This window comes from Kryptolebias marmoratus, linkage group LG1, assembly GCF_001649575.2.
Source record: "Kryptolebias marmoratus isolate JLee-2015 linkage group LG1, ASM164957v2, whole genome shotgun sequence".
In the NCBI taxonomy this organism is placed as follows: domain Eukaryota; kingdom Metazoa; phylum Chordata; class Actinopteri; order Cyprinodontiformes; family Rivulidae; genus Kryptolebias; species Kryptolebias marmoratus.
The window spans coordinates 6,391,010-6,398,764 of record NC_051430.1 but is presented as its reverse complement, the minus strand read 5'-3'; positions in this window follow the sequence as shown (position 1 = coordinate 6,398,764).

Here is a 7,755-nt window from a genome sequence, read left to right as displayed (position 1 = left end):
AGAACATGTTTTGTCTGTCTCCCTTCTAGCCAAAATAATAACAAGAGACGGATTGAGATCCATATTTTGGAAGCATATTTTGAGCATACATCAGGATATATTTTATAACATTTACCTGAATGATCCTGCATGAACAGAACATAGAAAATCACCAAAACTAAGAATGTGATGTGCCCCTCTGCCTTGTTTTGGACAGAAACTGTTCATATGAGTGGCACAAAGGATTTATGGCAATTTATTAGAACTCCTGATTGTTTGGTCTAAAAAAACGCCTAAGAAATTGTCAGCATTTTAATGGAGAAAGTCTATATAACTTTGTTGTTTGCTCAATTTGTTCATGTGTTTATGAATATTACGGATTATATTTGCATTCTAAGTTGTAAAAACATTTCATTAGGTATGTTTGTGGTTTTCACAGTAAAAAAACTAAGAATTTTCCACTCAGATTTTATGTTTTTAGTGTTATTTTAGGTCTGCTGTGTTAATACAGTAGGTAAAAAGTAAAAAATGACTTGAAATTCACACTTGGGAGGTTGTCCTGAAAAAAATGACTCCAAACATGGCAGGTTAAACCACTTTTAGGGTGAAATATGAAGGAAATTTAAAATAGTCCAAAAACGTCCAGTTTCACCCTAGACCTCAGAGGGTTAAGGACCACTGTTGCAATACTGTATATCAGCTTATCAGTCTCTGTGATAGGGATACTTAGTATTGCTACATTCATGGATGCGCACGAGATGGTAGACATTCCTGAGGTCCAACTTGGTAAAAATGGTGCCTCCCTGGATGCGTTCGAAGACGGTGTTCAAGAAAGGAAGAGGGTAACGGTTCTTCACCGTGATGTCATTAAGGCCCCAGTAATCAATACAAAAAGATCCGTCCTTCTTGCACACAAAGAAGAAACTTGCTCTGGCAAGGGATGAAGACGGACGAATGATGACTGCTTGAAGTGCCTCACGGATGTAATCTCTCATGGCTTCATCCTCGGGTCCAGATAATGGATAGAGATGACCCTTGGGAGGGCAGGTGCCAGGTAACAGGTCAGTTGTAAGGGCGATGTGGTGGTAATGCAGAGGCACGATGTTTGCTGAAGACCTCTCTGAGATCATGGTACTCCCTGGGGACCTTTAAGACATTGGGCTCCTCCAGTTGGGGCTCGAGGGGGGAAACCATGGGGGATTTGGCAGCCCGAAGACAGGAGGAGAGGCAACGGGTGCTCCAACCAAAGACCCCACGGCGAGTCCAATCAATGTGAGGGTTATGATGGCATAGCCAGGTGGCACAGAGGATGACTGGAATGTTGGGCGAATTGATGATTAAGAAGGTGGTGGTCTCGTGATGATTCCCTCCGATGGTAAGGTTGACGGGCTCTGTCTCCAGCTTGACCTGGTGAAGGACATGACCATCAATAGCTTGAACCACAGTCCTCCTAGTACTTGGATGCAACTTTAACTTGAGGGCATGTGCTAGTTCTGCATCCATAAACTCAGTGTCAGCCCCAGAATCTACAAACACTGACAGAGGGTAGTGTTGACCCTTAGTGAAGATCTGTGCCTGGATAGTAACCAAAGAGGGGAATCTGACAGCAATGTTCTGGTTAAACAATGCAGTTCTAATACCAGAAGGGACTGACCTCTTAGCGGGACACTGTCGGGGTTGATGTTCGGTACTACCACAGTAGAAACAAAGTCCGTTTCTTATCCTTCGCTCTCGCTCCGACGGAGATTGTCTTGAACGACCAATCTGCATGGGTTCCGAGGGAGGAGAGGGTGAACGTCCGGAAGCCGAAGGGGTAGGTGGCGGACCAGCAGAACTAAAATGAGCCCGGTTAACCAGTGCTGATGCCCTCTCCTGCCTCCTCTCACATAATCTTAGATCCATCCTTGAGGCCAGGGACTCCAGACCTGCTAGACCCTGAGGGGGATCCCGAGTAGAGAGTTAATCCTTAATGTTTTCATTCAGTCCTTTGTAAAAGGTGTCGCACAGGGCCTCGTCATTCCAACTGCTGCCAGATGCTAGTGCATGGAAGTCAATGATGTATTCAGTGACACGCCTCTTGCCTTGCTTGACCCTCCATAGCCCTCTAGCAGCCTCCCGTTTGGGAGAAATCAGGTCAAAAACCCGGATCAGTTACTGAGCAAAGCTCCTGTAGTCGCAGCAGACCGGTGAGTCTTGTTGCCACATCGTAGTGCCCCAGATGTTAGCCTTGCCCGTGAGTAAAGATATCACATAGGCAACCCTTGCCCGGTCCAGGGAAAGGAAGAAGGCTGGAGCTCAAAATGAATCTCACACTGAGTCAAAAAGGGTCAGCACTAGTTGGACTCACTATTAAAAGCCTCAGGGGAAGACAGACGAGGCTCATGAGAGGGCAGAAACTGATACTGCTGAACAGGAGTACATGGTTGCACCTCCAGAGTGCTGGAGGGCACTGTGGAGACCGCCAGCTTGGTCAGAAGTGACGTCATCTCCTGTACGTTGTCCTCCAGCCTGGAAATAGCATTCTCTATCCCAGAGCGCCACTCCTGTGTGGGTGACGGATCCATTGTGGCCAGATTATACTGTCAAGAGACACGAAAGGGATCTAGTAAATTCAACCAACACACAGGAGAGAACATCTAAGGGAGCTTTATTTGGGAACTTAGGAAATGCAATGCACTGGAACAGGTATGCCGAGGTCGGCACTGGGAGTACTGGAAGGCAGGCGGCCCAGAGGAGCAACGGAGAATGGATGGCCACCAGGAAGTACCGAGCGGGTGCCGGGCTCGGCAAACACAGCAGGTAGGTTCCCCCGAGACAAAACCAGTTCGTAGTCAGACGGGTGGGGGTCGATACCAGAAAGGCAGAGAGTGGCGAACTTATCCTGAGGGGCAAGCGAAGAATCCGAATCCAGTAAACAGGCAGGGGTTGGAGTCCAGAAATCAGTCCTCCAGCAGCAATCTGATGGGGGCAAGGCACGAGGAAAAGTCCAAAAGGCGTGAACAAGGTCAATACTGTCACAGTTTCCCTGTTCCTGCAACAGCCACAGTGTTTTTCCAGTCTCATGCCACACCCCTGTTTCCATGCCACCATAATCATTCTCATCTGCTTCACCTGCAGCAGTCTGTATTTAAGTCCACAGCCTTCAGCCACAATTTGCCAGATTATTGAACAGTCTCGACTTAGTAAATGTCCAGCAATCTAGCAATCAATCTCGTCTCTTGGTTAGTGCTTTTTTGGATCTGTTTTCGGACATCTGATTCCCTGGTTTTGACCCCTCGCCCGCATCTGGACTTACCAACTAGCGCTCGCCCCTCTCTCACAGAAACAGACTTTCAACCCAGTAGCATCTCGTTAGCCTTACCTGCTGCGGGTCTCCCTCTGTGTCTCTCTGGGGGTCTACTCCTAGGACGTAGCAGTTCCGCTGGCGCTAACTTCAAAATAAACAGCTTAAAACTTTGCCGTTGTTTGTCTGATCCGAGTCCCGTTTCACCGAGTCTTGTCAGAATAATCTGGCCAAAAGAAAAGATGGACTCAGATCAACAACGCTGGCGTAATAGCGTAGAGAATGCTATTTCCGGGTTGGAGAGGAACGTTCAGGATATGATGCAGCTTATCCGCGATATGTCCGGTACATTAAACAGCGGAGCTACTAGGCCTCCTTCTCCACCACTGGCCCCATCTCGTTCCTTTGTTTCTCCGATTCATGAACCTAAACTTCCACCGCCCGAAGGTTTTAAGGGGGATTCTAAACTATGTCGTCCGTTCCTCACGCAATGCGAAATCCACTTCCAGCTCCAACCATTGTCTTTCCCGACTGAACGATCCAAGGTGGCTTACGTAATATCTCTGCTAACCGGCAAGGCTTTGCTATGGGGAACGGCGGAATGGCAGCGCGACTCACAGGTTTGCTATTCATACACGGATTTTGCCGCGGAATTAAAGAGGGTTTTTGACCCGGTGGCACCGGAACGAGAGGCGGCCTGACAACTTTTCTCACTAAAACAAGGCAGGCGAACCGTTTTGGATTACATTATCGACTTCCACACGTTAGCTGCTGATAGTGAGTGGAATGAATCGGCTCTGATGGACGTTTTCTTTCAAGGCCTTGGGGATGATATAAAGGATGAATTAGCTAATCGTGAGCGCCCCGCTAATCTCAGAGCTTTGGAGGAATTGACTACAAGGATTGATACCAGGCTAACAGAGCGTAGGCTGGAGAAGAGGAGCAGGCCTTTCGCTAAACAGCGTTTTTGGAGTGAGAAGCCCTTTTCTTCCACAGAACCCTCTCACAAGGACAACGACCAACCTGGTGTTGAACCCATGCAGATTGGGCGGACAAGGCTCACTCCTGAGGAACGTTCTCGTCGTAGGGCAGGTAACCTGTGTTTTTATTGTGGGGCTAAAGGACACTCTGTTAAAGACTGCCAGTTAAAAGGCCAGACTCAGTAGGAGCGAGGAGATTCCTACTGAGTCCGGTTAACCATAGTAAATTCTCCTCCATGCTAACTCTGCCCGCTGAATTGACTGTTCATAGTAACAAGTTCACCACCAGGGTGTTCATCGACTCTGGCGCAGACACTAAATTTATCGACCAGTCCTTTGCTACATCCATGGGCATTAAGATTGTTTCTTCTAAGGATGGCCATCGTATCACGGCATTAGATGGACACGTCCTTAACCAGGATAATTATGAAACCGAGGCAGTCCATTTGTCGGTAGGTGGCAATCACCATGAAAAGATTAAATTTTTGGTTATTCAGTCTCCTGATTTGCCTATCATTCTAGGAGCTACATGGCTTCGCAAGCATAACCCCCATATTGACTGGATTAAGCGTGAGATCTCGGGATGGGCCGATGGTTGCTCCACCAATTGCCTGCTAGATGCGGTGGTGCCCAGCCCGGTTAATGTGAGTAGCCCCGAGATTTACCCTGACATTTCTAAGGTGCCTCTAGAATATCACGACCTTAAGGAGGTGTTCAATAAAGTAAAGGCTACCTCTCTCCCACCTCACAGGCCTTACGATTGTCCCATTGACCTCCTTCCTGGTGCAGAGCCTCCCAGAGGAAGGTTGTTTTCCCTCTCACGACCTGAGGGCGAGGCCATGTCCAAATACATCAAAGAGAGCCTTCAGGCGGGCATTATCAGACCTTCCACCTCCCCAGCAGGGGCAGGGTTCTTCTTTGTCAACAAGAAGGATGGGTCCCTGAGGCCATGTATCGATTACCGTGGATTAAACAATATAACAATCAAGAACAAGTATCCGCTTCCATTAATGACTTCAGCCTTCGACCTTATTCAGGGAGCCAAGGTCTTCACCAAACTAGATCTTCGTAACGCCTATCATTTAATTCGTATCAGACAGGGAGATGAGTGGAAAACGGCTTTTAACACACCAGCGGGTCATTATGAGTATCTAGTTATGCCTTTTGGCCTCACTAATGCCCCTGCAGTCTTTCAGGACATGGTGAATGACCTGCTGAGAGACATGATTAATCGGTTTGTGTTCGTCTATCTCGACGACATACTCATCTTTTCCAAGAATTTAGAAAGCCATAGACACCATGTGCGAGCGGTTTTACTGAGGTTGCTTCAAAATAAACTATTTGTTAAAGCCGAGATATGTGAATTTCATCAATCCTCAACATCTTTTCTCGGTTTCAATATATCCCCTGATCAGGTATCCATGGACCAGTCTAAGGTCTCTGCAATCCAGAACTGGCCCACCCCTAAGGACAGGAAGGAGCTTCAACGCTTCCTAGGCTTCGCCAATTTCTACCGACGATTTATTAAGAACTTCAGTCAGGTAGCCGCTCCTCTCCACGCACTGACCTCTATTAAGTCCCCTTTTTTATGGAACTAGGACTCGCTGCGAGCATTTGAACTTTTGAAAGGGTTGTTCATCACAGCACCCATTCTCCACTCCCCGGATTGCGATAGACAGTTCATCGTTGAGGTGGACGCTTCCAACTCTGGGGTTGGAGCCATACTCAGCCAGACTGGTGATGATAATCTTGTTCACCCCTGTGCTTTTTTTTCTAAGAAACTCTCTCCTACTGAGCGCAACTACGATGTGGGTGAAAGGGAGCTGCTAGCGGTTAAACTGGCCTTGGAGGAATGGAGGCATTGGCTGGAGGGAGCCAAGGAACCTTTCGTTATCTGGACGGATCACAAGAATTTGGAGTATCTTAAGACCGCCAAGAGACTCAATTCCCGTCAGGCCAGGTGGGCTCTGTTCTTTTCTCGCTTTTGTTTTTCTCTAACCTACAGACCAGGAGAGAAGAATGGCAAAGCAGATGCCCTTTCCCAGATCCACGACGGAACCACGGAGGTCTTGGACACCAAGAAGGATGATTTTATCCTGCCTCACATGGTATGGCTGTCAGTAACGCAATTGGAACAGGAGTTGCGTTTGGCTCATAGGACTCATCCACCTCCAGCCTCTTGCCCGACTGACCGCCTGTTTGTTCCCCAAAACCTAAGGAGCAAGGTAATTGAATTTTGCCACAGCTCGAAGTTGTTCTGTCATCCCGGCATCAATAAAACCCTGGCTGTGATCCGGTCCCAGTTTTGGTGGAGGGGATTGGGCAAAGATGTTCGGGAGTTTGTTTCTGCCTGTTCTCAGTGTTCCCAGGCCAAGGTTTCCCGACGTCGTCCCGTGGGCCTGCTGCGGCCTCTTCCCATTCCTTCCCGTCCATGGTCCCATATCTCTATGGATTTCATCACGGGCCTTCCGAATTCTTCAGGCAACTCCGTCATACTCACCGTCATTGACAGATTTTCCAAGATGACTCACCTGGTGGCCCTCAAGAGACTCCCCACTGCCAAAGTTCTTGCCGACGTTATGTCCAAAGAGGTCTTCAGACTGCACGGTATCCCTAAGGACATCGTATCGGATCGTGGACCACAGTTCATCTCCCGGTTCTGGCAGGAGTTCTGCGATCTGCTGGGGATTACGGTGAGCCTGTCATCGGGTTTCCATCCTCAGACCGATGGACAGACTGAGCGGGTGAATCAGGAGGTGGAGACAAAGCTACGGATTCTCTGCAACAATGATCCACGCAAGTGGTCCAACAATCTGCCATGGGTGGAGCATGCCATCAATTCCCTTCCTTCGTCAGCCACAGGTCTGTCTCCATTTTTCACAATATATGGCTACCAGACGCCTGTGTTCTCTGTTCAGGAGAGGTCTGCTAGGGTACCTTCTGCATACACCGCAGCCCACAGATGTTGCCGTACGTGGTTGAAGGCCAGAAGGGCTCTACTCAGGACTTCAGCTGTATACATCCGTGCAGCCAACCATAGGAGGTCAGTCCAACCGGACTACCACCCAGGGGACAAGGTGTGGCTCTCCACAAAGGACCTGCCCATAAGAACGGAGTGCCGCAAGCTGGCACCTAGATTTATCGGCCCTTTTCCTATTTCCAAGATCATCAACCCTGTGGCCGTGCGTCTCCAGCTCCCTAGAGACACCAGGTTCCACCCCACCTTCCATGTCTCTAAGATCAAGCCTTTGAGGACTTCTGCACTCTGTCCCTCTCCCCCCCACCCCCCACCCGCCCGGTTCTTCGATGGAGGTCCGGTGTTCACGGTTCGAAGACTCCTGCGGTCCAGACGGTGGGGTCGCAGGATCCATTACCTGGTGGACTGGGAGGGCTATGGCCCAGAGGAACGTTCCTGGGTTCCCGCCAGAAACATTTTAGACAAAACCCTGATCAAGGACTTCCACAGTTCCCATCCAGGCCAACCTGGCGGCCCGTCAGGAGCCGGGCCCTAAG